Raw genomic sequence first — 7970 nt, 5'->3', positions numbered from 1 at the left:
CATCACCTAGGGCAGAGGCCTATCTTTTTTTTTTTTTTAAGATTTTATGTATTTATTTGTCAGAGAGAGAGAAAGAGAAAACACAAAGAGGCAGAGAGGCAGGCAGAGGCAGAGGAAGAAGCAGGCTCCTGCCGAGCAAGGGGCCTGATGTGGGACTCGATCCCAGGACCCTGGGATCACGACCTGAGCCGAAAACAGCTGCTTAACAGAAAGAGCCACCCAGACATCCTGGGAAGATGCCTATCTTAACCCTTAACTTACTTGGCCTTTGCAGGGATTGGCTAGATCCCCAAATAACTATGCACTAGTAGAAACTTAATCAGATAGTGACTCCAATTGCAGCTATTCTTCCAAATGTAAAACCTTTAGTGAAATAAATAATGCCTTTTTGCCTATAATGTTTTTCAATGCTTACCAAAAACAATTTGTTATCACTTGGCCAGGCCACGATGAAACCTTCAGTTTTGAGACAGTTTTGTGCAGATTCCCCTGTTCTATACCATAATAGAGTCTACAGAGTCCTTGATAATTTTTCATTCTATAAAACATGATACCAGTCTTCTAACAATATTATGCTGATTGGATCTGATGAACAGGAAATGGCAAGTATTTTAAATGTTAAGACATGTACAGATTACCAGATGGATGAGAAACCCTATAAACATTCAGAGGACCCCATTTCAGTGAAATTTCCCACAATCTCTGTCTCTTGCCTAAAACTCTGGTGGTCTGGAGCATGTTGAGATGTCTCTTACACAGTAAAAGACAAACCGCTGCTCCTTATATCTCCTACCACAATAGTAGGCAAATTACTTGATAGACATTTTTGGATTTTAGAGATAACAGATATGATACTTGAGTATGAGATTTAGATCTACATCTACGTAGAATGACACAAATATCTGCCAGCTTCAAGTAAGGAGCAGAGGAGTGGAGGCTCTGCCATAAGTTCAGGCTATGCTTCAAACTACTCTACTGCTTGGGCCTTAGGATATATCTTTGGTGAATAGGAATCTAAACAATAAGAGAATCGTAACACAGTTCTCTGATTAAAAACCAAACTGGACAGGTCGAGACAGTATAACTAACTTTCAGGAGAAGTTAGCTCAAATTCCTTTGATATCAATTCTTTTGGCATTAATTCATCTTCTTCAGTTTATATCCATGGGCTCTTGGAGTTTGGGGTGTTCCTTAAGAGCAGTTGATGGGGAGGGGAAAAAAAAACACCTCAAGCTGGGTTAGGAGATAGCTCAGTATAACATAACAGTATTACCCAAAAGTGGACAAATGAACAGATAAGATGCCATAGTCCCATTCGGGGATAATCCTTAAGAAGTATGGTAAAAAAAAATAATAATAATAAATTAATAATAATAATAATAATAATAATAATAATAATAATAATAAAATAAAATAAATCCTCCCAATGGGAAAAACTTCAAACAATGCATATACATTTGGCTGTCTACTTGGAGTAAGAGCCAGAAACATGAATCCACACTAATTCACAGGGAGTTGCTAACTGGTTGGCTGGTTGGGAAAAAGACTTGAAAAGAACAGAATGGAAAACTAGTAACAAAGAAGATGACCCTGTCAGAATGGGCAGGGTTTATAAGGTATTTGCATCTCATGTTGAAGTCCAACAAAGAACATCCCTGTAGGATAGGCTCTTCCTAATCAATTGGCACACACTATGGATTTCAGTCATACTCTTTCCCCAGTCTGCCTCATGTTTGAACAGCAAATCTATGAACAAAGACATGTGTGCACAAGAATAGAGGCTATGCATGAGCTCAGCAACGATGTACTTTGTTTTGTCATTACTAGCCTGGGTAATGATATTGTTGAGATCTTATTTTCCAACAGTTGAAATGAACACTGAGCTCTAAATTTGTCACCATTGCCTGAATGTAAAAGCCAGTCACCTGTGGCAATTAATTTACAGTAGATTTATTTCATCATGGATTGGGAAGCTTTTCTTCCTTACTGGGATAGACATATATTCTGGATCTAGCTTTTCCTTCCTTCCTTATAATATTCTGGCAGCACTACCTTTTAAAAACTCAGATAGCCTTTGTAAACCATCATGGAATTCCGCATAGCTTTGCTTCTGATCTAGGAACTTATTTACCAATTTAAGTGTAGGAATAGGCTGATGGAAGCGAATTTAAATGACCTTAAAACAAGCCACATTGCTTAAGAGTAGTTGGACTAGTCGAAAGGTGGTAAAATGGCTTGCTGTTGTCCCCTTTGTAGCACCAATGGGTAGACTACAGCCTGAGATGATAGAGTTCTGTCTTGTACAAGGTATTATAAGTTTTGAGTCAGATATCATTATCTGATGCTCTCTCGCAATAGCCAGAGTATACAGGTCTGATAGTTATGAAGTGGAGGCAGCTCTCCTCACTATCATCTGTAGTGACCTACTATCAGGATATTTATTTCCAGTAACAGAAATCTTTAGCTTTGCTGGGGTGGAGGTCTCAGTTCTTAAGGAGGGAATACTTTAACCACTGACCACAACAATGGTTGTATATTAGGATATCAGACTGATACCTAACCATTTTGGATCCTTGTGCCACTGAAACAGTAGGCAGGACAGAAGCTTCCTCTATTGGCTGAAGAGATCATTCCCAATTACAGAAGAAAAATGAAGTTGCTGCTATATAGTGATGACAAGGAGAACAATATCTGCAATCCAGAGGGTTCTCTAAGGTCCCTGTTTGTGAGTCAGGTCAAGGGAAAATCAAGCAACTGAAAAGAGAAGATGCAAGTAATTTAACAATGCAGAACTTTTGGGAATAAAGTTTTGAGTTATTCAACGAAGTAAGAAACCTAGACCAAGGTCCTGGCTAAAGTTAGGGGAAATAAGGAAGATGTAGTAGGGGAAGGAATCTGTATATATCAACTATAATCTTTTGAGTAAGTAAAGGAATGAACACTGCAATTGCTTTGCAATTTTTTCTTTTATATGTGTTTATAATACACATGTGCTTATTTGTATATGCCATTTTTTGTCTTATTTACATTATAATTCAATATAAAGTTTTTGACAATTAACCTTACACGTTAATGTTCAAGTAACACAATATTCAGTGGTATTGTAACTGAAGTTGTAGATTCAGTGACGATTGAAACATCATTTGGGAAAAGTTTGAGAAATTTTTCACTTGCAAAAACGTAGCTGTTATCTTGCTGGTGGAAAACCTAGCATGGTTTTGTTGTTTCACAGAAAGTCAGTGTAGCAGAAGGGTACATATGAAGGTAAGCAGCCAAAGGGATTGACTGTATCATTTAACAAATATATTGCCTCTAGGTACCAAATTCCCTCTTAATTGTTATGCTCATGATCCTGGAACATTTCTCTCCTGTCAGAGGGAATAAAATTAGCCTTTGTCAGCAAAGAATATTCAATGGACCTGGAAGGAAAAGAGCCTCTTCTTGCTTCCTGTTTATGCTCTCTTTTAACTTACTGTCTGTGGTAGTCTGTGTAGTAGCTCCCCAGGGCAGCTTCCCCCAACATACTAGAGCATAGCCTCTTCATGCACCACCACAGCGAGTGGTGAGTTCTCTTTGTACTGCTTCCTATTTGACAGTTTTCCCTTGCAATTTAGAGGGTGATTATCACAGCACAACAGCTCCCCATATATGGCATCTCCATCATCCCCAAAGGTGGAGTCCCAGGAAATTCCATAAGCACAGATCCTCTACAGAACTTTCCTGCCTTTCTATTGCCTCTACCTTACTGTCTGCATTGAAGTCTGGAGGCCTTGGAGGCAGGACCCCTCTCTTAGATTTCTTTCTTGTTCTCTTAGTCCTAAGGTGTAGTTGCTGCTCACAGTATCTGCTCTTATATTCTTCAGAGTTCTCGTTATGACTTGATAGCTAATCTCCTTTATGCTAATCTCCTATTATAGTTCTTAATAAATTATTAACACATACAAATTATTGTGTAGTTTATGTCTCCTGACTATATCCTGAGAAATTCACCTGGTACTTTCTTACTGATTACCAGACATGTGCCAAAAATTATAGAGATTTGGGAAGCTGTTAACTCTCTTTGGAGAGGTATTAATGTTCTCCTGGAAGGCATATAAAATAGGGAAGGGTTGTATAATATTCTTAGAAAAAATATATATAACGAAATGTCAGTAGTGCTAAGAGATACAAGGGAACATCTAGTAGGCCAAGGAGCTATGAAGAAACAGAGTGTGACTCTTTGGATGGGCTTGTCAAGTCATGCTTCTCTGAGGAGTGTCAAAAGAGCAGATACCTGAATGATGTAGCGATAATATTCCTGAAAAAAGAACGAATGGAAAAGATAATATAGGATACAATACACAAGGGAGGTGGATATAAACAATAAGATCAGAAAAGCAGGTGGGCCCCAGATCATGCAGGTTATATTAAGACATATTGAAGCCTCGCCTCTCTTAACTATCTTAGGGTTCTCGCCAATCTCTCTGTAACTACCCTTCTGTTTTGTTTTGCTTTTTGTAATGTAAAATTAGTCTGTAATCAGAAGGAGCATTTATAAGTAATTAGTGCTAGGCCTTCAAGTACCAAAAACATACAGTAAAACTCTGCTGTTACAGTGTCTTAGTTTGAGTGTCTGCCAAGTCAGAGCCTGAAAGGAAGACTTGGGAGCAGATAGTTTATTTAAGCAGCTGGCACCTAGCAGCAAGAGTGAGAAAATTGAAGAGTAAAACAAGGGAGAAATAAGAGAAGATAAAGTGTCATTACAGAGCTAGTTACTTATATGGACAACTGGGATTCACTTCCACTAGGGAACCACTGAAGGACAAAGGTTTACATTATGAAATTATATCCTAGCTTTGCCTGGGAGTGCCTTCCAACCTCCCATCCCCTCCACCCACCTACATCCCCAGTGTATTAAATCTCGTTAACTTCTAGGTTGCCTTGCATGAATTTGAGCAAGATCTCATGGTTTTGGAAAAACTCAGGCAAAAAAATTGGAGAGATTTGGCAGGCTTTTAAAGTGGAACGCTCTCCTCCCCAGCATAGGAATGACTCAACACAGTTGCAGGTAAAATGAGTGTTGGGCTGGGGGCACAAAAATACATGAGAGGTAGGGTTCACGAAGTACAAAACTTAAACCCAGTGGTCTTATTATTGCACAGTTAGTGAAACACACCAGTGAAACTTGTTTAAGTTGCTGGCTGGGAGTTCCAGGCCAGGCATTTGGCTGAGCTTTTTAAATGGCAGCCCTGCCTGCATTTGAGAGAAACCTGGTAGTTAGTTTCTGCTTATAGTTAAGTCTGAATGGAATGACTGAGTTTTCTGGCTGGCCGAGACTTAAAAAAGAGTAGCATCAATCCATATGAAATCTTGAAACTCATTTATTTCCAATCTTCGGCCTTATGTAGGGATTTATGCCTAGAAAATACTGGAGACCAGGAAATCCACTTCCTGCCTGTCTGTTGACTATCTTCTCCCGGTCTCACCTCCCCTCTCTCCCCACTAGGGCCCACCCATCCTCCAAGTGCACAGCACAAGGTATTTGGAAGAGCTTTGGGTGGAGAATTCCAGTCAAACCAATTATATTCAAATTGGTACTGTTACAAGATGTATTATGTTCGTCTTCTACTATAGCTGGAATTGAAATATCTCTAAAAATTGCTTGGAAAATTGAGAACAGTAAACATATGTTTTTATACTTGCTTGACAATCAGAGATCATCACAATTAAATTCATGTGCTTTTGGTTTTTTATGTCATTGTGTGACTGTACTATATAATATCTCAATTGTGTTTTTTTTAAATTTTTAGAATGTTTACATTTTATTTTCAAATGTATAATTTTTGTCTTCTTCTCCATCAATTTCTAGGTTTTCTTTTTGTTGCTCAAGCAGTATGTTTCCTTGTAAGACTCTCTTCAGATTGTACTTGCTAAGTTGTTTGAGGTTGAGAAGCAAATGAACAGTAAATGGAACCTGTCCTAGGGATCTAAATGAAAGTTATTATTTTTTTAATGGATCAGTTATTTAATTAGGTTCTTTGTAAGAAATTTAGAACATCAATTTGTGAGGGAGAACACCAGTTTGTGAGGGTAAATTCCATTTGTGAGAGAAAACACAGAGCAGAGGCAACCCTGAAGCTGAGGAACAGCCTCGATTTTTGGCAGAATTTGCGAGTCCACAGCTTTCTGATCACCTTGCGCTGCTCTGTAATCTCGTATTCCTCTTTTTCGGTGTCGAAGATCTCACCCTCCTGGTGTCTGGGCTTCTGCAACTTCTTCTTGAAATAAGCATCAGTGAGATGTTTGGGGATTTTCACACTGCTGATATCAATTTTGGTAGAAGTGGAAATGACGAATTTGGGTGTGTTCTATGCAGAGGAACTCGATTGAGGGACAGAGGTCCAGTCACATGTAGCAAGCCACTGCTCAGTTGCTCCAGGAAAACTGCCCTCTTGCCTCTGTGACACCCAGTGAGGATGATCAAAATGGTCCCAGGGGTGATGCCAGCTCGCAGTTTTCTCACGTGCTGACTGAAAGGTTTTTTGCCATGGCTCAACAGCTTTTGAGGCACATCTTCAGTAGGATGATACCTAGGCATTTTGCGAAGTTTAACCACTCGGGTACCACCGTTCTTGTCACCACCAACTGGTTTTGTGACGGTTGCAAGAACCTTCTTTTTCTTTTCAACCCTGGATTTAGCTGCCAAATACATCCTCTTGTACGTGCCCTTTCTGGAATGCATAGGCGATCAGGAGTATCTGCTAATTCCTCTGACAGGGTTGGGCTTCCCCCTTCCTCGGCATCTTAGCCTGTGGGTTACCCTTCTTAGCCTCGCCACCAGCGGCATCAGCTTTCTTGGCTTCAAGTTTCTTCTCCTTAGCATCCAGCTTCTCAGCTTTTTCGCCCGCCATCTTGCAAGATGGGAAAGAGAACTAAGTCCCCTAAATGAAAGTATTTTAACAGGTACTTTCCTCACTAGCGAATTTCTCTTCTATTGATTTATTTTCATTGTTCCCCAATCCGTATCTTTGTTTTGTTAACCAGGATTCCTGAGAAAAATAAAACCTGATAAATTTCTGTAGTTCAAACATTTATTCTATTAGTTGTTTTGTTTTTTTTTAAACTGTTATGTTATAATTTTTTTAACATGTCTTACTTCATTTTTCGGTGTTTTCTCTTTCTAACACTGACATCTTCTAAGAACATACACATATGCACACACACTCTCACACAGTTTACTCCTACAAATAATACTATATTAAGATATATATTCTTTTAGGTAAAACTAGTGTTACCAAAAATATTTACAAAAAATAATAAGATAAAACTAGTGTTGCCAAAAATATTTACAAAAAATAATATTTTGTAAAATATTTACAAAAAATAATTGGTGTTACCAAAAATTATTATTTACAAAAAATAATGTGCCTGTCTACTGTTTCATGACCAAACATGTTAAAATTATTGTTCCCAGGAAAATAATAATTTCTTAAATGAATTCTTATAATCCATCACATAAGGAAAAATAAGTTATCCACAATTTAGGTCCAAGTAGGATAACAACAGCACCTTCCATTAATAAAATGCTTCCATATATGACTGCCTTTTATGTCTCACAACAAGCCTAAAAATTGAAGGATTAGAGAAGTTAATTAGAGAAGTAAGTAGGTTTGCATGCTTATTTACTGACTGATAAAGCCAAAGATCAGTTGAGTGCAATTCTAACCAAAGTTAAACTCCTAAATTTTCTAAAAGAACTGTGTCTTTACACAGCCTTTTTTTTTTTTTTTGGTTTGTTTTTGCACAGTGGCAGCCTCTTCCATTTGACTTCCAAAATAAGTATCAAGGAAGTGTGAAACATTGCCTTTTTACAATAATGTGTAAAATGTTGTGAATGGTCTCACTTGCAGGGAAAATTTAATTTTTTAAGCATGATTCCATCCTTTCATTTAATTACCTCTGATATAAAATATCTTATTTCTCACTTCAGT

General features: G+C 38.1%; 1 pseudogene; it reads right to left on the bottom strand.

The window, feature by feature from the left end:
• Nucleotides 1-6036: 6036 nt before the first annotated feature.
• On the bottom strand, nt 6037-6890 carry LOC123925693 (annotated as a pseudogene).
• Nucleotides 6891-7970: the final 1080 nt, after the last annotated feature.

This window comes from Meles meles, chromosome 15 (assembly GCF_922984935.1).
Source record: "Meles meles chromosome 15, mMelMel3.1 paternal haplotype, whole genome shotgun sequence".
Taxonomy (NCBI): Eukaryota; Metazoa; Chordata; class Mammalia; order Carnivora; family Mustelidae; genus Meles; species Meles meles.
The sequence above is the reverse complement of the archived record's forward strand: the minus strand, read 5'-3'. Positions and strand labels throughout refer to the sequence as shown.